At 40.8% G+C, this 22,249-nt stretch overlaps 1 protein-coding gene across 1 annotated transcript in view; it reads left to right on the top strand.

Moving 5' to 3' along the window:
- Nucleotides 1–22,249, top strand: part of MYO18B (myosin XVIIIB) — a 764,821-nt gene that overhangs the window by 573,479 nt on the left and 169,093 nt on the right.

Raw genomic sequence — 22,249 nt, 5'->3', positions numbered from 1 at the left:
TTAGTCTTTTACTGAAAACACTTGTCAAGTACCTGAGTGAAAGGCCAGTGTGATTAAAGGATGCCTCGTTTACATCTCCATAGGGTATGGGGACCTCACAGATTTTATGTGATGTGTAAGACACTAGAGTGGCAACGTGTCAGGCTGTGTAGGGCAGATCATGGTCAGACAGACATTTGCAGCAATGCCGCAATCTGATGCTTAAGTGGCCTGTGACAGGACCAGATAACTGAGTAGTGGAGAATACAACAGTGCCAGGTAAGGCACAGAACCAAATCGAATGCATAGAGGAAAGTCTGGAGCAGGCTGAAGTCAGCATACAAAGATAAGTGGATATATTATCAACTAAACTGGGAAAAAAAATCAGAAGCACGGGTCAGTAACGCAGAGGCAATACGGTGGCTCTAAGATCTTCAGGATAAGCCTTTACACCTGTACAACAGAGTTGATCCAACATCTAAAGCCCCTTTCACATGTGCGGACCGTATGTCCGCATTTTCATCCATCCGTTTGCAGATGAAAACGGGACATACATTGGTCCCTATGTGATTGCGGGTGTCAGCGGATAAACATCCGCTGACACCCGTAATCACCCGCCTCTGCAAAGATCTGATTTTGCGAACGGAAGAAAATCCTATTTGTTCTTCCGTCTGTGGATCGGATCGGATGAACACGGACACACGATCCGTGTTCATCCGACCCCCCCATAGGGGAGAGAGGGGAAAAGACAGGGCGGTCCCTGCACAGTGTGCGGGGAACGCCCTGTCAGTCGACGGCTCAGCAGGGATTTTACGGAGCGATCCCCGCTGAGCTTACGGACACGCGGAGGTGGATCATTACTGATTTGCCCCGTGTGAAAGGGCCCTTATAGTTCAGTACCTTTGACAACACCACTGGCTAGATTAAAAATTTCCCACCTTAAGCCTAGTACACACATTCTCGGCAAGAACCAGCAAGAAAACTGCTGCCAGAGCTTTCTTGCCGAGTAAACCGAGCGTGTGTACGAGGCTTTCAGGTTTCTCGTCTGGAAATCTTCCCAGAATCTCGACGAGAAAAATAGAGATCCTGCTCTCTATTTTCTCGTCGAGATTCTTGTCAGCCTGTTTCCTGACCAGAAACCCGAGCATCTGTATGCTTACCTGTTGCCGTGGAAACCCACGCATGCTCAAAATGACTTTGACGCATGCGCGGTAGCTTCCACGGCATAGGTAGGGTGAAGCAAGATGGCAGCGATGATATCGAATGTGACGAGCGCATGCAATGCTGTCAACGCGTTCTTGCCTTTCAAAAGAACCGTGACGTGGTTCCGTGGTTCTTTTGAAAGGAGTGTGTGTACACTCGGGCGGCAAGAGATTCTTGCCAAAAATCTAGTTTTTTTTCCTGATGAGATTCTGGCCTGTGTGTACGAGGCTTTAGACTCATGTCTAGTTTATTTGTTACTCGAGTGGTTGACCACAAACGTTTGGACTATCTTCTCATTCTTATTTGGATACTGAACATGCTTTCTGAAACAATTAGTATTTGTGACAGATTTTGGATACCTCTGCTGGGCACCTCTGCCAGACCTGCATACCCGCAGCCTGCAGACTCGCCATAACCAGCCCTTAACCCCTCAATCACGGGACAAGCCACACAGTTTTTGAGGCTTAAATATGCAGAGCATCAACTGTTTTATTAAGTACAAAACATACACCTTTAAACACAGTTAGGGACACTCCCCTTAGCCTTGTCATAGAGGGGGTAGGGGACAAGGAAGAACCAATGGAAACTCAACACTGTTATATTCAAACAACTACAGTTGAAACACACCAAGGGATTATGATAAATAGTCAACCCCTTCTTACACATCCCCTGTTGGTAGATGTCTCCAGACCTTTGTCTACGTGCCATGACCCAATACAATTAAACACAGCAACAAGAGGGGAAAGGGGTGGGGGAGAAGGGATGTAGCATTACATTACATTATCTACAATGCCATTTTGTCACAAGTCTCTCACTCTCTTCTGGAACAAAATCTGTGGGAAGGAGGCCAGTCCACAGCCCCCTCCAAAACACACAGTGACAGTGGGTTCTGTCACAGTATTATTACTACTTATCTAATACGTCTAAAGTGTATTGAAACCCAAAGACAGAAAGTACTGTACAGTATTGCAGCTTACAGCATTGCAGCTTACTAGTCTGTGGTGGCTACATTTGTTTTATTTTTTCAGGCTTTTTCCCCTTTAGTTTCAAATTGGAATCTTGCCAGCGACACACTTTTATTTCTGGAGTGATACTCCACTATACACTATGTTATCAAAAGTATTGGGACGCCTGCCTTTACAGCCACATGAACTTTAATGGTATCCCAGTCTTAGTCCATAGGGTTCACTATTGAGTTTGCACACCCTTTGCAGCTATAACAGCTTCAACTCTTCTGGGAAGGCTATCCACAAGGTTTAGGAGTGTGTCTATGGGAATGTTTGACCATTCTTCCAGAAGCGCATTTGTGAGGTTAAGCACTGATGTTGGAGAAAATGCCTGCCTTGCAGTCTGCAATTTTTCCCACAGGTGTTCTATCAGGTTGAGGTCAGGACTCTGTGCAGGCCAGTCAAGTTCCTCCACCCCAATCTCCCTCATCTATGTCTTTATGGACCTTGTTTTGTGCCCTGGTCCAAACCATTTGGTGGAGGGGGGATTATGATGTGGGGTTGTTTTTCAGGGGTTGGGCTTGGCCTCCTAGTTCCAGTAAAGAGAACTCTTAGGGCATCAGCATACCAGGACATTTGGCACAATTTCATGCTCCCAACTATGTGGGAACAGTTTGGGGTTGGCCCTTCCTGTTCCAGCATGACTGCACACCAGTGCACAAAGCAAGGTCCATAAAGATATGAATGAGTGAGTTTGGGATGGAGGACCTTGACTGGCCTGCACAGAGTCTTGACCTCATCCTGATAGAACACCTTTGGGATGAATTAGAGCCTCATTCCGATAGAACACCTTTGGAATGTATTTGAGCGCAAACTGAGAGCCAGGCCTTCTCTCCAACATCAGTGCCTAACCTCACAAATGTGCTTTTGGAAGAATGGTCAAACATTCCTATAGACACACTCCTAAACCTTGTAGACAGCCTTCCCAGAAGAAGCTACAAAGGGTGGGCCAACTCATTATTAAACCTACGGATTAACACTGGAATGCTATTAAAGTTCATGTGTGTAAAGCCAGGTGTCCCAATACTTTTGGTAATATGGTGTATCTAGGCTGCTCTCCTTATGTGGACTACATATATGTCCTCATTTATCTCCTTTACATGAGGGTTGGGGGAATTATAGAAGATAGCTTAGATAAAAACAAACAGTCATTGAGATTTCAGTTCACAGGAAATTACTGCAATTCTGGCAAGATCAACAGGTAATTTCCAACCTTGCAGAAAATGTACTTGGAAAAATAAACAAATGCTGCACTCACCACATCTAAGGACTACAAAGCTGCAATAATTGTTGCATGTTTGTTGTGTTAAGATATACGTTAAATGTCTTTTAAATACCTTTTGGTCTGATGTTGAATGATGTTTAATTTCATCATAAACTCTTGAACAAGTATAGAAGAGACTTATCTCATGGAGTACAAAGGTGTATTGCATCAGCTATTACAACACACGAAGAGGGGGATTTACTAAAACTAGCGAGTGCAAAATCTACATAGAAACCAATCAAGGTTTTATTGTCAAAGATTAATTGAACAAGCTGAAGCTAGAAGCTGATTGTTTAACCACTTGCCAACCAGCTCACATACATTTACTGCGGCAGGTTCTCCTGCATGAACCGCTGTACCTGTACGTCAGTCCGTGCAAGGTGGGTAGTGGCTGCGCACCGTGGGAGAGATCTTCTGTTCCCATTGATCTCTGTCATGACCCAGTGAGCCCATCCCCCTACAGTTAGAACACACCCAGGGAACACACTTAACCCCTTGATCGCCCCCTAGTGTTAACCTCTTCCCTGCCAGTGTCATTTTTACATTTTACATTTACATTAAAGTTGTTGGCTTACCGGTCAATAGTGACTCATTCCTCTGTGTAACATTGGCTGTTGATATGCTAATTGAGTCTGTACTGGGGTGAGGTGGATTTGAGCTTGGTAGACAGCCTGGCTCCTGAAAGACCTTTCATTAGGTATGCTAATACTGTTTCATGTGTGGAATGTGACTTCTCAGCTGTAGTAATTAGGTCATGTTAAATCGGTGCCCAAAACGTCTGTCATAGAAATGTGTATTCTGCAGGTAAATCACTTATTGTCGGAGACAAAATGTCTGGGGTATAATTAGCTCAACGGGATGTCATTGTCTAAGAGAGTGTGTATTGAAGTGATGTGTGGGTGGAGAGTTCTTTGTTCCTTTGATTACTGTAACATGTTGTACTGTATATAAGACTGAGAGTTATTATTAAAAGTGTTCAGACATTTTGAAACCAGAGACCAGAGCTTGTGTTGTCTCGGTTATTCTGGGAAATGGGATGGATGGTTGGAGTGTCAGATAAGCTGTCGTGACTGATGGAAGGGAAATCGTAAACGGTGGTGACCGTTACAAAAACGAATGCAGCCATCACATCTAAAGGATGGTATGATAAATTATAATATATATTTGCTTTTGGGTTTAATACGTAGTGTTATAGAACAGTATAGTTTTCATGAATGGTCTCTGCGACAGCGGATACTGGCAGTGCATATTTATCTGTGCAACTGAGTTTTTTCTTTTAACAATTAACTTGGCTTATATACAGCAGTAGCATTTTTACATTGATCAGTGCATTTTCAAAGCATTGATCAATGCAATAATGTCTCTGATCCCCAAAAAGTGGCATTTGGGGTCAAATTTGTCTGTCGCAATGTCGCAGTCCCGCTAAAAATTGCAGATCGCTGCCATTACTAGTAAAAACAATAAAAAAGAAGTAAAAGTCCCTAAATCTATCCCATAGTTTGTAGACACAATAACTTTTATGCAAACCAATCAATATATGCCTATTGTGATTTTTTTTTTACCAAAAATATGTAGAAGAATACATATCGGCCTAAACTGATGAATATATTTTTTTTTATATATATATATATATTTTTTAAATATTTGTTAGTAAAAAAAAGAAAGTGTCTGCCTTTTTTTGTTTAAACCGAAAAAAAACAGAGGTGATCAAATACCACCAAATGGAAGTTCTATTTTGTGGAACGACCGCGCAATTGTCAGTTAAAATGATGAAGTGCCGTATCGCAGAAAAATGGCCTGGTCATTAAGGGGGCAAATCCTTCCAGGGCTGAAGTGCTTAACAGGCACACCTGCACCAGAATCTGATTGCTCCAATTTTAGTAAATCCCCCCTCCAAAAGACTTATGTTGCATTTGGTGGTATCTCATTCAATACATTTGTAACGACATTCCCATTTGTATTTATCTGTATATACCCTCTGATGGTGGTGGCTCCAGTTGATGGAGCACAGCTACTGATGACCTGACACATCAGCAGCAGGGAGGCCATGGAGAGCAAGAATACACCCGTTTTAACACACCATCAAATGTTGCATCTAAATAGACTTATTACTGAAACATGCGAAAAACAGCTTTCATTTTTATACATTTGCAGATAAGACTGCACTTTGGCAATGATAACTCTTTACGAGTTTGTATATCTGTCCTTTCTCACATGGCATTAAAGTCACTGTCAGTTTTTTATTTCTCTGTTAGATGTTTACTTTGCAGCATAGATTGTTGATTTATGTGTTTATATTATGATATCATCAATGGCAAAAAGGAAATCCCTGGTGGGAATTATGGGAATATTTTGCCACCATGCTGCTTTGAAATATTAGAAGCAGTGATCACATGATTCCCATTTTGAATAACCATGCAAAACAAACATATTTTTAGTGGAATGTTATGTTCATAACATGGGGTCTGTTTATAAATGTTTTTACACAAGATGCACACAACTTTCACCCAAGATTCACACATTTTTCAATCAAATCCTATTATGTGTGACTCTTAAAGTGGAGGTTCACCCGGAAATGTTAATTTTTAACATTAGATTCATGCTCATTTTGTCAAGGGGAATCGGGTAGTTTTTTTAAAACTAAAGCCGTACTTACCGTTTTAGAGATACATCTTCTCCGCCGCTTCCGGGTATGGGCTGCGGGACTGGGCGTTCCTATTTGATTGACAGGCTTCCGACGGTCGCATCTATCGCGTCACGATTTTCCGAAAGTAGCCGAACGTCGGTGCGCAGGCGCCGTATAGAGCCGCACCGACGTTCGACTTCTTTCGGCTACTCGTGACACGATAGATGCGACCGTCGTAAGCCTGTCGGAAGCCTGTCAATCAAGTAGGAACGCCCAGTCCCGAAGACCATACCCGGAAGCGGCGAGAAGATGCATCACTAAAATGGTAAGTACGTCTTCGATTTTAAAAAAACTACCCGATTCCCCTTGACAAAATGAGCATCAATCTAAGGTTAACATTTTTTTTTTTCGGGTGAACTCCCGCTTTAAGTGAAAATTGTGTGAAAGCAATAATAAATCGACCCTATGTGGGTTTTTTTTTCCACAAGATTTACCTAACCTTTTCTAGATGTATTGCATGTAGATAGCTGGATGATTATAACAACATCAGTGTAAGGTTAATATCAACTTTCGATACATATATGTAAAATATTTGTCTTATTAAACATAGTTACAACTTTCTTAACGTGTAAAAGTCAAATGCAGGTCATAAACGGCAGCTCTTCCTGTATCAAGAAACATTATAATTCTTTTGATGTTTCCTCAGTCAGCTATTAACTTTTAGCAGCTGTGAATTTTATTGGGTCTTTTCAGATTGATTTTTATTAAAATGCCTAGGTAATGGCACATCATAAAATATACATAAACATTAATAAGTTGTAGAATATAAAAAGACTAGAATATTTTATATAGATGTAAGTGATATACACATGTGCACAGAATCCGATTTCAATGTAAATTAGGATTTGTTTTTATTAGGTGTTACTTTCATACCCATGGCAGGACTACCTCCATACCAAACAAAGCTCTCACCTATAGAACCCATATGGATTAATGATATGTGAATCTGTCCAGGTTTGATTTGCTAAAGGTTTGGCAAACCCAAAACCAAATTGCATTGCAGTCTATGTAGGTGAATCTTGTCTGGCCATTTTTTAGGGCTAACAGACAAACTGCTAGACATATGCAAGAGTGGGCAAGTATCAATCAATGCAAACAAGTATCAAAATACCATACCCTTAAATAACATGCTTAAAAGTTGCCTTAAAGCAGGGGCTGGCAACCTCGGCTCTCCAGCTGTGGTGAAACTACCAATCCCATCATGCCTCTGCCTCTGGGAGTCATGTGATTGCCAGGGTCTTGCAATGTCTCATGGGACTTGTAGTTTCACCCCAGCTGGATGACCAAGGTTACCTACCCCAGCCTTAAACCATTCAAAACCAAACATGAAATATATTGCAGCTTACCAACCATTAGATGTGGTGGCTGAATTATTTTTATTTTTTAGGCAATTTTTACTCAGTTTTCACCTGGTTATCTGGCTAGTAACATACGTCCTCCTGTATTAGAGTGCCCCCACTCTGGATGAAGGAGAACAAGGGCACCTTTGGACAGTAGCATTGTCAGTCTGAGGGAGGGAATGGTTAGATGTACTGGCAGATTTAGATACACTAACAAACTGAAGCTAAGCTCTAGCTAACACTTTATAAACAGTTACAGCAAGCATTTTTTTTTGGGTTAAAGGGTTTACATCTATATATATAAAACTCAACGTGTGTGTGTGTGTGTATGTATGTTCCAGCATCACGTCCAAACGGCTAAAGATATTAACATGAAACTTGGCACACATGTTACTTATATGTCAGCAACAAACATAGGATAGGTGGTTTAACCCTTACCCACCCCCATTTGCCATGGTCAGGGTTTTCCTTTAAAGTCCCATTCAACTCTATGGGAAATACATGTTACTTCATAACTTCCAAGCGGTTGTACATATTTCGATAACACTTGGTCACATGTTACTTATATAGTTACATAGTTACATAGTTACATAGTTACATAGTTAGTCAGGTTGAAAAAAGACACAAGTCCATCCAGTTCAACCACAAAAAATAAAAAAAAACAAAAATAAAAAACACAGTAAAATCCTATACACCCAACTCCATTCCCACAGTTGATCCAGAGGAAGGCAAAAAACCCCAGCAGAGCATGATCCAATTTGCTACAGCAGGGGAAAAAATTCCTTCCTGATCCCCCGAGAGGCAATCGGATTTACCCTGGATCAACTTTACCTACAAATCTTAATACTCAAGTTATATTCTGTACATTTAGGAAAGAATCCAGGCCTTTCTTAAAGCAATCTACTGAGCTGGCCAGAACCACCTCTGGAGGGAGTCTGTTCCACATTTTCACAGCTCTTACTGTGAAGAAACCTTTCCGTATTTGGAGGTGAAATCTCTTTTCCTCTAGACGTAAAGAGTGCCCCCTTGTCCTCAGTGTTGACCGTAAAGTGAATAACTCAACACCAAGTTCACTGTATGGACCTCTTATATATTTGTACATGTTGATCATATCCCCCCTTATTCTCCTCTTCTCAAGAGTGAATAAATTCAGTTCCTCTAATCTTTCCTCATAGCTGAGCTCCTCCATGCCTCTTATCAGTTTGGTTGCCCTTCTCTGCACTTTCTCCAGTTCTCCGATGTCCTTTTTGAGAACTGGTGCCAAAAACTGAACTGCATATTCCAGATGAGGTCTTACTAATGATTTGTACAGGGGCAAAATTATATCTCTGTCTCTGGAGTCCATACCTCTCTTAATACAAGAAAGGACTTTGCTCGCTTTGGAAACCGCAGCTTGGCATTGCATGCCATTATTGAGCTTATGATCAACTAAAACCCCCAGATCCTTCTCCACTACAGATCCCCCCAGTTGTACTCCCCCTAGTATGTATGATGCATGCATATTCTTAGCCCCCAAGTGCATAACTTTACATTTATCTACATTAAACCTCATCTGCCACTCAGTCGCCCAATTAGACAGAGCATTGAGGTCGGCTTGTAAATTGGAGACATCCTGCAAGGACGTTATTCCACTGCATAGCTTGGTGTCATCTGCAAAGACAGAAATGTTACTTTTGATCTCAGACCCAATATCATTTATAAATATATTGAAAAGTAAGGGTCCCAGCACTGAACCTTGGGGTACACCACTGATAACATTGGACCATTCAGAGTAAGAATCATTAACCACGACTCTCTGAATTCTGTCTTTCAGCCAATTTTCTATCCATTTACAAACTGATATATCCAATCCTGTAGACCTTACCTTACACATGAGCCGTGTGTGCGGAACTGTATCGAACGCTTTTGCAAAATCCAAATATATCACGTCCACAGCCACGCCTCTGTCCAGGGTTTTACTTACCTCTTCATAAAAGGAAATCAGGTTTGTCTGACAACTTCTGTCTTTCATGAATCCATGTTGTCTGCTGCTTAAATAGTTTTTTTCCTGCAAGAACTCATCCATGTGGTCTTTTATTAAACGTTCCAGTATCTTCCCAACTATAGAAGTTAGACTAACAGGTCTATAGTTACTTGGTAAAGACTTTGTTCCCTTTTGTCCACTTAAACTATAGGATAGTTAATTTATCCCTTAACTACCCCCATTTGTGAGGGTCGGGGTTTTTGTTTAAAGTCCCATGCAAATCAATGGGAAATGTATGTTCCCACATAACTTCTGTACGCCTGGAGATATTTCAATAATACCTGGTACACATATTACTTATATGCCAAATAAAAATATATGACAGTTAAATTAACCCTTACCTACACCCTTATATAAAAGATGGGTATATTTATATTACTATGATTTTCCTCCCCAAAAGGTTAAGATAGGAAGACCGGGCAATGCCGGGTATTCAGCTAGTAAATAAATAAAAGCTGATCACTGTATACACCCCTGTCAATTGTAAATAGTTTGCCTGATCTCTGTAACTGATACATTCTGCTGGAGTGCTTGTTCTTTTAAAAAACAACAGACTTACTGGCTAGATCACCAGGTAAAACTAAAGGAAAGGAAGCCTAAAAAAGAAAACTAATGCAGCCATCACATCTAAAGGATGATAGGATAAATTATAATATATATTTGCTTTTGGGTTTAATACGTAGTGTTATAGAACAGTATCGTTTTCATTGATGGTCTCTGTGACAGCAGACACTGGCAGTGCATATTTATCTGTGCAACTGAGTTTTTTCTTTTAACAATAAACTTGGCTTACATACAGCAGTAGCACCCCGATCTCATTAATTTCAGTTTGAAAAAAGGACTTTTTTTAGGCTGCTTTTGCATATGCTTTTTATCAAAGATAATTGGCCAGTTTTCATTGACAAATAGAAGTTGTTCTTGGTCTCAAACAGATGGTCAGTAACAAGATAATGATGTGCCTAACATTAAAAAGGCTATATCAACATGAAAATATAAAACACACAAAATAAATGAAAACCCCAAAATGCCACCCCGAAACAAAACCTCACTTGACTTCAAATCAACCACAAAATAAAATGAAAGACTAAAAGTCACCAATAATAAAAAAGGCAGCAAATGGTTCAATGACCAAAGATTTAGCATTCAGAAATAGAGTTATGCCTTGTACACATGGTCGGACTTTTGACCGTGCAAAAGTACGCCGTGACCCTGTCGGAAGTCTGACGGACAAAAAGAGAACGGGTTCTCTATCTAAGACCGTCGGACTTCCGAAAAAAAAAGTCTGATGGAGGCTACACACGACTGGACTTTCCGAGAAAAAAATCTAGTCTGAGTTTTTTTCTCGGAAAGTCTGGCAGTGTGTACGAGGCATAAAGGTTCTTAACTGACCCTAATCTCTCCCTGTGCAGTTATTAGCTTTCCCTATGGTTTCCCTACAACAGCTTCCAATTCACTGGTCCCATGACTGCTCTGTGCCTCACTCCACTTCCCCCCTCTGTAGTGAGGGGCTTACTAAACCAAAATCTTTCTTTAGTGGCCTTTCTAAGCCTCCTGGATATAGTTCAAAGGCCATGCGGTATACTACAGTTTAGGAAAATTCACATGGGTGAATCTGATCTAGGACCACATGTCTTGAATCTGCTAAACTCGCATCAAACCCTTGGTAGCACAAATCCAAACCTCATCACTAGTATGGATGGGTAAGACCTGGAGAATTGTGAATAAAGGCAATTTGTTTGGCCTTAATCTAGGGAGAATTATGAATATGGCTAACTCTGTTTGTCCTTAATCTCATTATAAAGTGAAGCAAGCACTTCAGTGTGTGTGTGTGTGTGTGTGTATATATATATATATATATATATATATATATATAGGATATAGTATACAGTATATATTTTATTAAAGTGGTTGTAAACCACATAAACAATTTTTTTCAAACCTGCAAGGCAAAAGACATAATCAGCTAGTATGCATAGCATATTAGCTGATTATGAAATACTTACCCCGGAATGAGGTGAAGAACACTTACCTGGTCCACGCCGAGCGAAATGTCATCTTGCTCCGGCGTGTCTTCCGGGCATCGCCGCTCCAGCGCTCTGATTGGCTGGAGCGGCGATGTCAGTCATTATTGACAATTTCACTAGTTATTCAAATTAATTTCTTATCTTAGCAATTGCATTTTTTTTTTTTACTGTTTTCCTTTTTGCTCTTAGTAGAGCCATTGATTTCCTCCTCCACCCATTGTCTTTTTTTTCTGTTGGCATACATTATTCTACACTCCCTTTTTTTTTAAATTGGTCTTTCTTTTATTTGTGCACATAATAAACCTCAGAAGAATAAATTCTGAAAGATTATAGAGCTCTGAAGACTGATGATGCCCATTCAAAGTCCTTTTTACTTCTGTGGATTCTAATTGAGCAATTTGTCACAATTTGACAAATGCTTATACAATATGCCCAATTTAAAAATAATAATCTGCTATGTAATGATTGTGATAAATTGAAGTGTGCACCCGTACAGTGCAATAAACAAACACAAACATGGCAATTAATAACAAAATATAGCGGTAGGATTTTATTTTTAAGACATTAAACTCTTTAGAGTTGTGAAAAATACAGTTCCTAAATGTTTTAACCTCGTAATGCCTAAAGGTAAAACAAATCTTGGCATTACAGGCAGGCCCCGAGTTACGAATGGCCTCAAATTCCGGCAACTTGTGCTCCATGCTGGTCCTGGATACCTTTCGAGCACCTCCGGACACATCCCACACTGCCGTACTACGCCCCAGATAACAAGCGCCCAGAACATCCCACATCCATGCACAGGCGGCAGTTACACTTACGAACACTTACGAATGCAGTGTTCCGACCGGAAGTTACACTTACAAATGCAGTGTTGCGACATACAAACAACTTTAACTTACGAACAAACCTACAGTCCTTATTGTGTTCGTAACTCGAGGACTGCCTGTATGCAGTTTTGAAAATTTGTCATGTGTTAGTAAAACTGTACATATCAACTACTTAGTTTTTTATTATCAAAGGTAAACTGGCCCAAAATAGTAAAAAATATATTTTAAAAAATATAGTTTATTTGATGCCAACAAAAAAGCAAAACAAATTTTAATAAGTTCTCCTCCTCCTGATGTTTGCGGTGATAAGGGTATATTATTTCTTAATTGTTCCCATAGCAGTGCCAATAACAATAGAGCATATTTAGATTTTATATTTTTTTATCCTACCTAAAACAAAGACACTAATTAAACGTTTTAAAATGTTATCCTACTCAAAACATACTGAACTCTATTCACAAAGGGATATCTACCGCTTTAAAAAACTGAGGTAAAATGACGCATTACCATTTATTTTAATTTTTTTTGCCATTTACTAAAAAACATTATTAAAATACAACATAGGGTATTTTTACTGAAATATGTGGTATTTACAGTTTCTCACGAAAACCACACAGAATTTTATCTCATGCAATATTCAGTGTGATGGATACAGTGGAAAAGAATTAGAACCATTGTCAGTTTTTATTGTTATGAAGAGGTAAAAGGGTTCAAACTGTAGAAATATGCCAACTCATTAACCACTTGCCGACCAGCCGCGGCAGGTCGGCTCGACTGCGCAAAATCACGTAATATAACAGGATTTCGCATTTCAGCCACTAGGGGCTGCTCGTCCCTGGTGCCGACGCGCGCGATTACCGCCGGGCACCTGCGATCGCTCGTTACAGACAACCTAAAATTTTCAAAATCCACTTGTCACAGTGACAGAAAGTGAGGTGAAATCTTCTGAAAAGGAGCACAGACAGCAAAACAAACGTTACAGGGGTGTTAACCCTTCCCTATGCTATCCAAAAAAATTTAAAAATATTTTTTTGGGCTTGCACTTAAAAAATGTACCTGTTCCTACTTACATACAAATTCAATTTAACAAACCTACAGATCTTGTTCATAACATGGGGACTGCCTGTACAGTGGTATGTTTTACTGATTGATCAGTGTGATAATCAAACACAGACCATCAGAGTGATCATGTGATCAGGAGTGGGGAATCTTGGTTTCAAATATTAGCATGAGAGGAGGAGCTGTCAGTGACAGCTCACTTTGTGTGCTTGGAGCACACAATGGAGAAGACTTCTAGCATACAGTAAACACTGGAACACTTATATGCAAAGCCTCAAAAGAAGACACCTTTTGGTGACTCTGCAGCTACAAATTTATTTTACATTAGGCAGAGCAGTAATTTAGTGGAATGGTTTCAGATGGTTAGAGTGACCCTTTCACCACAGGGTCACTTTTATCCAGCAGGTCAACTGCCCCTTCTATAAGATCGCAACACTCACACTTGCACACCCCCTCCCCTCTGCTACCTTATTGACGCAAGACAGAAAACATGAAGGGTCCAGACAAAGGGCTGGACTTTTCATGTTAAGAAGCGGGTGATTGATTGCTGGGACCGCCCAACTGTCTAGTTACCAATCACCTGCCTTTAACATGAAAAGTCTTGCCCTTTGTCCGAACCTGTCATATTTTCTGTCTTGCATGAATAAGGTAGTAGGGAGGAGGGCAGTGCAAGTTCAACAATCTTATGGAAGTGTGTAATATTGATGGGGGTGGGCTCTGTGTTGGAAGGGGGTATGTGATGGGGTGGGCTCTGTGATATGGGGGCTCGTTTAGAGCTGGGGTTCTGTAAAATGGGGGCTCTATGAGAGGGGGGGTTCTGTGGTATAGGGGCTCTATGTGGGGGGCTCTGTCATATGGGGGGCTCTGTGATGGAGAAGAGTCTGTGATGGAGTGGAGTCTGTGAAATGTGGCTCTGTAATTGAGGAATCTGTGATGAAGAGGAATCTGTGATGGAGAGGAATCTGTAAAGGGGGCTCTGTAAGGATCTGTAATGGATCGGAATCTGAGTTGTATCGGAATCTGTGATGGTGTCTTTGTGATGGGGGGCTTTGTGAGGCTCTGTGATGGGGGGGCTCTGTGAGGCTTTGTGATGGAAAGGAATCTGTGAGGGGGGCTTTATAGTTGGGGGCTCTGTGATGGAAAGGAATATGTGATGGGGAGATCTGTAATGGAGAGGAGTATGTGATGGGAGGGGGATCTGTGATGGAATGCTCTGTGATGGGGGGCTCTGTAGTGGTGAGGGGTCTGTGATGGGAGGGGGATCTGTGATGGAATACTCTGTGATGGGGGGCTCTGTAATGGCGAGGAGTCCGGCCTCCAAACAGTCTGTAGAGCAGTGAACTGCCCCCCTGTTTAAAACGTTTGAGGACTCCTGCTTCAAAGGTTCACTTCAAAGTCATACATCATGAATGCTTTTTTTTTTTTTCCATGGTAAATCTTTTTCTACAATGCACATTACATGCATTGCACTGTATTTTTGAAAGACTACATTTGAATGAATTTGAATAGGAGACCTGGAATAACACACAAAATGCATCTGGCCTTTTCTCCAATGTACTCCAACACAATATGCCTACAATTCAAACATTTGCCTACCATAGTCATGGCTCAGGTCCAAGCCTTGATGCCTACATGTAACAACTATTTGTTCACATATTGTCAGGATTTCCGGGTTGTTGACCACATGTTATTACATAATTATTGAGGTTGCAAAAAGACTCAAGTCCATCCAGTTCAACTAGTAGAGAAAAAAAGAAAAGAAAAATAGAAAACCTCCATATACACTATCCTATACACACAGTTGGAACATCTGTATGTTTACTGGTTATGTGTTGTCAGGATTTCCATTTTTTTTTTTTTTTGGTCTGCATATTGTCAAAACTGTTTGTTTAGAGAACCATATTATTATAATTTAGTCCTCAGTAGGCCTGTCACTATTAAACCATAGGACTCTTGGCCCCATATTTTGCTAGAATACATTTTTGTGTATGCAATTCTGCCCTTCAGTGTGCCTGCTATACTTTGGTTTTCATGTTTTCGTATTTTACTGACATCTCAGTCCTCACATTTCTTTGATTTGCCAGTCAGGCAAACAAAAGGATTTTCACACAAGAGCTGATATACAAGCATCATGATTTGCTTCTGCAATGAAATTCTAAATAACATGAGTGCAACAAGAAACTGCTTGCACAGTGTAGCTCTTAGCTATAGTCCTGCTTTTATTTCCCAGTGCTGGAAAGAAAATGTGACAGCCAATTTCTGTAATTAAATTTGCTGCATTTTTGCAGTGTAGTGCTGGACACATAAAACCTATGAAACTATCTGTTGTCTTTGGTTGAACTAATTATAGTTGGAAATTTATATTAAAACTTTTGTAAGTAGGAGAGCAGAATGAAGATTTTCTAAAGATATTTGCATAGATCAAGAAATTCCTGCAAAATTTTTGTTGAAAGGCTTTGGGTCCTTTCAGACAAGTGGATCCCGTAGGGATCCATTCCTTTTATATTCGCTTGCTCAGTGGGGATCGCTCTATTAATCCCCCGCTGAGCCGGCAGATGACAGGGCGGTCCCTGCACACTGTGCAGGGACCACCCTGTCAAATCGTTGCTCTCCCCTATGGGGGGATCGGATGAATATGGACCGTATGTCCGTGTTCACCTGATCTGCTCTGCAGACAGATGGAAAAATAGGACTTTCCTCTGTCTGCAGAATCGAAACATAGCGGGGACGGATGATATCAGGTGTCAGCGGATGGATGAAAAAGTGGACATACGGTCCGCATGTCTGAAAGGGGCCTTTGGAGTGAACGGGGAATGCAAAATAACAGTCCTTTTTTTAAGAAGCAGTGGGCTGTAAATGACCCCCCAGGGGTTCCAAAAGTCCCTTTCAACTATTTAGGATCTGTTTTTGTGCCAACAATTGGCCCCTCATTAGTCTCCTTATTTTATACGTTTTTATGGAAGGCAAAACGCAAAACCATAGTAAAATTAAGATGTTTTAATGACTGTACAAAAATAGTGATCAAATCTACACACACATACAAAGAAAGCTATCCTAAATTCTTGCTGTACAAAAATGGCAATCCCCACAATTAATAACTATCTTTTGAAGTAAGGTGCACATGGAAGGACCTGCACATGACAAAACAAAAAACAAAAATATTCCCAGCACACTTACCAACCAGCATGCAAAAAAAATAAAAGCAACCAACCAAAGAAAAAAGACAACAAATTGACCATGCCTAAATATTCATGTTAAAAACAGAGTGTTGAGATGCACAAATTTGCAAATGTATGTGGAAGCTGCACTGCTTCGTCAAGGATCCTCTGTAGTTTGGTCCTAACTCATATTTGTAATAGTCTCCAAGTTGAAGCATATATAGCAGTGCATAAATTAAGGCAGGTTTGCCTGGAGGGAGACACAGGGATGCATTAAAAAGTAAAGTCTGCTTTTTGATTTTTTACCAACCGGTAAGCCTATAATAAGGCTTACTTGTAGGTAAAATTTATATCTCCTAAACACGCACCATTTAGGAGATATTTGCACTGGATGCAGCTGGTGATGTCACCGGTGCATGCACTTTGAAGGTCTGGCATAAGGTGCCGGACTTTCAGAGCTCTGTACCAAAGCCGGTCGCTCCTGCGCGCTATGCAAGAGTGACGTCATTGCGACCGGGGGAAAATGGAAGCGCTGCAATTGCCTTATGGGAGAAAGTTTTTCTTTTACTGCTGTGGCTTACAACCACTTTAAACGCCCAGCAAATGGGCAGCTCAGTGGCGAAGTGGTTAGCACTAGGGTCTTTGGGTACTCTGGTTTCCTTCCATACTCCAAAGACATGCTAATAAGTTAATTGGATCCTGTCTAAATTCTCTCTAATATGTGTATGAATGTGAGTTAGGGACCTTGAATTGTTAGGGACTGATGTGGGGGGATGGGTCAAGGAATGTGAGAAAAATGTATTGGAGGACATGACCTCTTCTTCCGCCTCATACAGTTTTTCATCATTTGATATCTGGTAAAGACCTTTTCCAGTTGTTGCGCCTGCATACAGGATGGATCATTCATGCAATTTAGCTCTTTTGTACAAATCATCTACTTTGTTTAATACAGACCTGTTTTTCTTATGTGCAGTAACCCATCGTTTCACACCAGTGTCCATCAGAATGTATTCCAATGTGTTGCACTTAAAGTGCATGTCTAGCCTTTTTTAGATTTAGATTAGGGAAGGTTTAAAACCCATTCTAGTTAATTCCCTTACCTTTTATACTGGGAGAGAGGTGAATCTCTCCAATGGTGGCACAAACAACATAAAACACTTGACAAAGGGTCTAACCCTTTCCCATTCTATTCAAACCTTTAGGCCCCGTACACACGACCAGTTTCCTCGGCAGAATTCAGCTTCCGACCGAGTTTCTGGCTGAATTCTGCCGAGGAAACTGGTCGTGTGTACACTTTCGGCCGAGGAAGCCGACGAGGAGCTCGACGAGGAAATAGAGAACATGTTCTCTATTTCCTCGTTGTTCTATGGGAGCTCTCGGCCCGCCGAGCTCCTCGGCGGCTTCAGGGCTGAACTGGCCGAGGAACTCGATGTGTTTGGCACGTCGAGTTCCTCGGCCGTGTGTACGGGGCCTCACACTTTAAGGATTAGCACTTAAGGAAACCTACTTAAAGGGAAATATAAGGGCTGCCTTTGCTGACCTTCTGTAATTGCATGTTGCCTGGCTGTTGTGTTGACCCACAGGCTTTAATACATTTTGAGTCACTAGCCCAGTAACTGCATGCATATCAGGAATGTCAAAAGCCCTTCTCCACTCTCTTGTTTTAGGTTAGTTACTAAAATTTTTGAAACAAGAAGACCAGCAGAGCAATCAGGGTATTATCATTGAAGGATATTTTATTAAATCAGAGGGTCATACCAACAAAACACAGTGCCTTATGGCAACATTTTGATGGAGCTTCTGGCAACCTCTGTCTGTGGTCCTTAGCACATTACATTGCTGGCCAAGTATAGAAACATTTACATTGGTGGTTAGGTGTGTTTGCATATGTTCCCTAATACAAGCCTCCTTACAGTATTGGGTTTATGCCCATAATAATAATTGGTGGTCAGTAGTGTCTTATACCTCCCATAAATGCTGTTTACTTGCTAATACATCTTTCCCTAACAATGAGGAGGGAGGAGGGTGCAATAGAAACAGTGGGAGGGTAAGTATTTCTATGCTTTTCAGGTAATCCTTCTATGCTAACCCTGGCCTGATGGTATCTGTATTGCTAGAAAAGTCACACCCATGTTTAATGGAATATATGCCAAAAACATATGTGTCATACATTTACTGAGTATATGAAAATATTTAATGAGAAAAACAGTACAAAATAAACCCCATTGTGTACTTAAAAGTGGGGTATGCCTATACCTGTACTTATCAGAAAACACCAGATTTCTACTGGAACCTCAATACCATTGCTGCTTGCATAGCTCCCTTCTGTCCTTTATTTGGAGGGCCTGTTCCTCTTTTGAGACCTAATCCCTTTCCCCTCATGCAGCCTCAGCTGTCTCCCTTTTTTTACATCTTTGTATAAAATGTCTTATTTTACTACCAAAAGTGTTATGCTGTGCTAAACTTTTTATCTAACCTATGTATTTTTTGAAAAGCAAAGATTAAGGAAAGCTAGGGGTCAAAAAACACTAAGGCCCCGTACACACACGACCGAGTTTCTTGGCAGAATTCAGCCAGAAACTCGATCGGAGCCATATTCTGCCGAGAAACCCGGTCGTGTGTACACTTTCGGCCGAGGAAACCGACGAGGATCTCGTCGGGCCAAATAGAGAACATGGTCTCTATTTCCTCGTTAGTCAACAGGGGAAACTTGGCTCGCCGAGATCCTCGGCGGCTTCACAAGGAACTCGACGAGCAAAACGATGTGTTTTGCTTGTCGAGTTTCTCGGCCGTGTGTACGGGGCCTTAGCCAATTTTTTTTTGCATATTAGATCATTGTGTACCCAGGGCTGTGGCACAAATATGTCCTTTGCCTACACACTGGGGTGAATTTACTAAAGGCAAATAGTGCATTCTGCAAGTGCAGTTGCACATGTTTTTCCCAGAGCTTAGTAAATATCTTAAAGCTCCACTTTGTAAAAATTATCCAATCACGTGCAAGAAAAAAATAAATGCATTTTTGCTTGATTTGCATGCTTGTTTTATAACATTCACTAAGGTCTGAGGAAAATGAGTGCAACTGCACTTGTAAAATGCAAGGAGTGCACCGTCTACTTGCCTTTAGTAAATCCACTTCTCTATGTGCTAAAAGTTGTCCCTATTTATCATTCCAGAACGTTGGAAGGTATAGACTTGTGTACCAGCTATGTGGATGTGTGGAATTCTACCCGTCTACTCTCATCAACCTGCTATGATTTTATATAGCTGTAATACAGTACACCGTGTACAGCTACCTGTATTCATAGCTGATCCAGCCACCTGCCTATGCTGCCTGGCACAAACGATCTAGTGTCTTGATATGCCACCATCTTTTATAATTTAGGGTAGCAGGAAGACTGTTTAGCCCCTACTCTAAAAAGGCTGTATTTGTAAAATATATGTATGAAATGCAGGAGCCATATGTACTACTTACCATATATCATGAAAGATAGACATGAAATACTGAGCTAACCTTCAGACTCTCTCTTACATTTCTAGCTCTGTGAACAGAAGGAAATTAGCATTTGCTCGAACTGTCCATCTGTTCATAAAAATAATTCATGCAGTCTGCGAACGTGTGTGAAATGATTTTCCATTTTTGAGTGTTGCATGGAAGTCACATGAAAATTATTCCATCTCTTGTATTCTCCTCTGGACAGAAAGATTCTTAATACAATTGCTGAATTGCTGGTCATACCGACTTTACAGGTTAAATTGCAGTGTGGAGCTTTCTAGGAGTGAATTGACTTATTAGCTTCTTTTTTTTTTGCGGTAGAACCTGAAAAGAGGATGTAATGTGTGTTGCTTTTCTTTCCGTTTTTTATTGCTGGTCAAACATCTATTTTTCCACAGGGCTCACTGGGAGTTAATGCACAGCAAAGCAATACATACGGTAACAGCTCAGCAACTTATAAACATAGTGAACACTACATGCTGCAGGCTTCATCATCTGCAAAGAGGACGTCTGTGGTCATAACATACACTTTTATTTTATAACATCAGCATTATAATAGCAATACAAACAATAGTTATTTTTGACAATTAAGGCTTTCTTGAAAAACGTATTTTGTTGTTGTAAGTGCTGTCTGTCTGCCGGTCATCTTTTTACACAAGACCAAAAGAATATTGGTCTATCCTCCCAGGGGTAGAATATTATGGCATGTTCTTTAACCACTTCAGTCCCGGAAGAATTTACCCCCTTCCTGACCAGTGCACTTTTTGCGATACGGCACTGCTTCGCTTTAACTGACAATTGCGCGGTCGTGCGATGGTGCACCCAAACAAAATTTACATATTTTTTTCCCCACAAATAGTGCTTTCTTTTGGTGGTAATTTATCACCTCTGCGGTTTTTATTTTTTTACGCTATAAACAAAAAAAGAGTGACAATTTAAAGTGGAGTTCCACCCATAAATATAACATTACATCAGTAGTTTTAAAAAAATGTCATTAGTCCTTTAAGATTTTTTTTTTTTTTTAGATGCCTTCAAAGTGTTGTTGCTAGGCAGAATAGTTAATCTTCCCTCTTCCTGCACCTAGGTGCTTAAGCTTCCTAACCTACACCGCACAGACTCCTGGGAATGTAGTGGGTGTAACTTTCCAGGAGTCTGTGCACTCCCCAGTCTCGAAGAATCATGTGACTTGGACAGTACAGGTGCTGAAACCTGATCTGACACTGCTTGTGCAGCACTGAGCATGTGCAAGATCTGCAAGGCTGAAATCCAGGAAGTCATACAGTCTGGCTTCATGATGCCCACACTTAGAAATTGACTGGGGCCATCTTATTTTATAAAGTGTCTAAATGCTGTAACAACCTAACAAAACGGACCTTAGTTTACAGACTAACTTTACTAGAATACATTAAGCTTGTGTATTACAGGGGCATTTATATTTAAAAAGTGAAATTGTGGCCGGAACTCCGCTTTAAAAAAAAAAAAGGTATATTTTTTAACTTTTTGCTATAATAAATATCCCCAAAAAATATCTAAAAAACATTTTTTTCCCTCAGTTTAGACCGATATGTACAGTATTCTGCTACATATTTTTGGTAAAAAAAAAATCGCAATAAGCGTATATTGATTGGTTTACGCAAAAGTTATAGCACCTGCAAAATAAGGGATATATTTATGGCATGTTTATTCTTAAAAATTTTTTTTAGTAGTAATGGCGGCGAACTGTGATTTTTATCGTGACCGCGACTTTGTGGCTGACACATCAGACACTTTTGACACTATTTTGGGACCATTGTCATCTATACAGCGATCAGTGCTATGATAATGCACTGATTACTGTGTAAATGACACAGGCAGGGAAGGGGTTAAACGCTAGGGGGCGATCAAGGGGTCATATGTGTCCTAGGGAGTGATTCTGACTGTAGGGGGATGGTCTCACAACAACATGACAGAACAGTGGAATCATGTCATGTTGCTAGGCAGAACAGGGAAATGCCTTGTTTACATTTCCCCATTCTCCCGGCGGACATCGAGTTTGCGGGACTCGTGGGCACATGGCGGGCGAGCGTGCCCACAAAGCTACGATTTAAAGGGTACGTACAGGTACGCCCATTTGCCCACCGCTGTCATTGTGCTCACGTATATCGGTGTGCAGCGGACGGCAAGCGGTTAAAGGCTTATATGATTTG

The sequence above is a fragment of the Rana temporaria genome, chromosome 1, assembly GCF_905171775.1.
Source record: "Rana temporaria chromosome 1, aRanTem1.1, whole genome shotgun sequence".
Taxonomy (NCBI): domain Eukaryota; kingdom Metazoa; phylum Chordata; class Amphibia; order Anura; family Ranidae; genus Rana; species Rana temporaria.
Note: the sequence above shows the minus strand (reverse complement) of the source record. Positions and strands in the feature narration are given on the sequence as shown.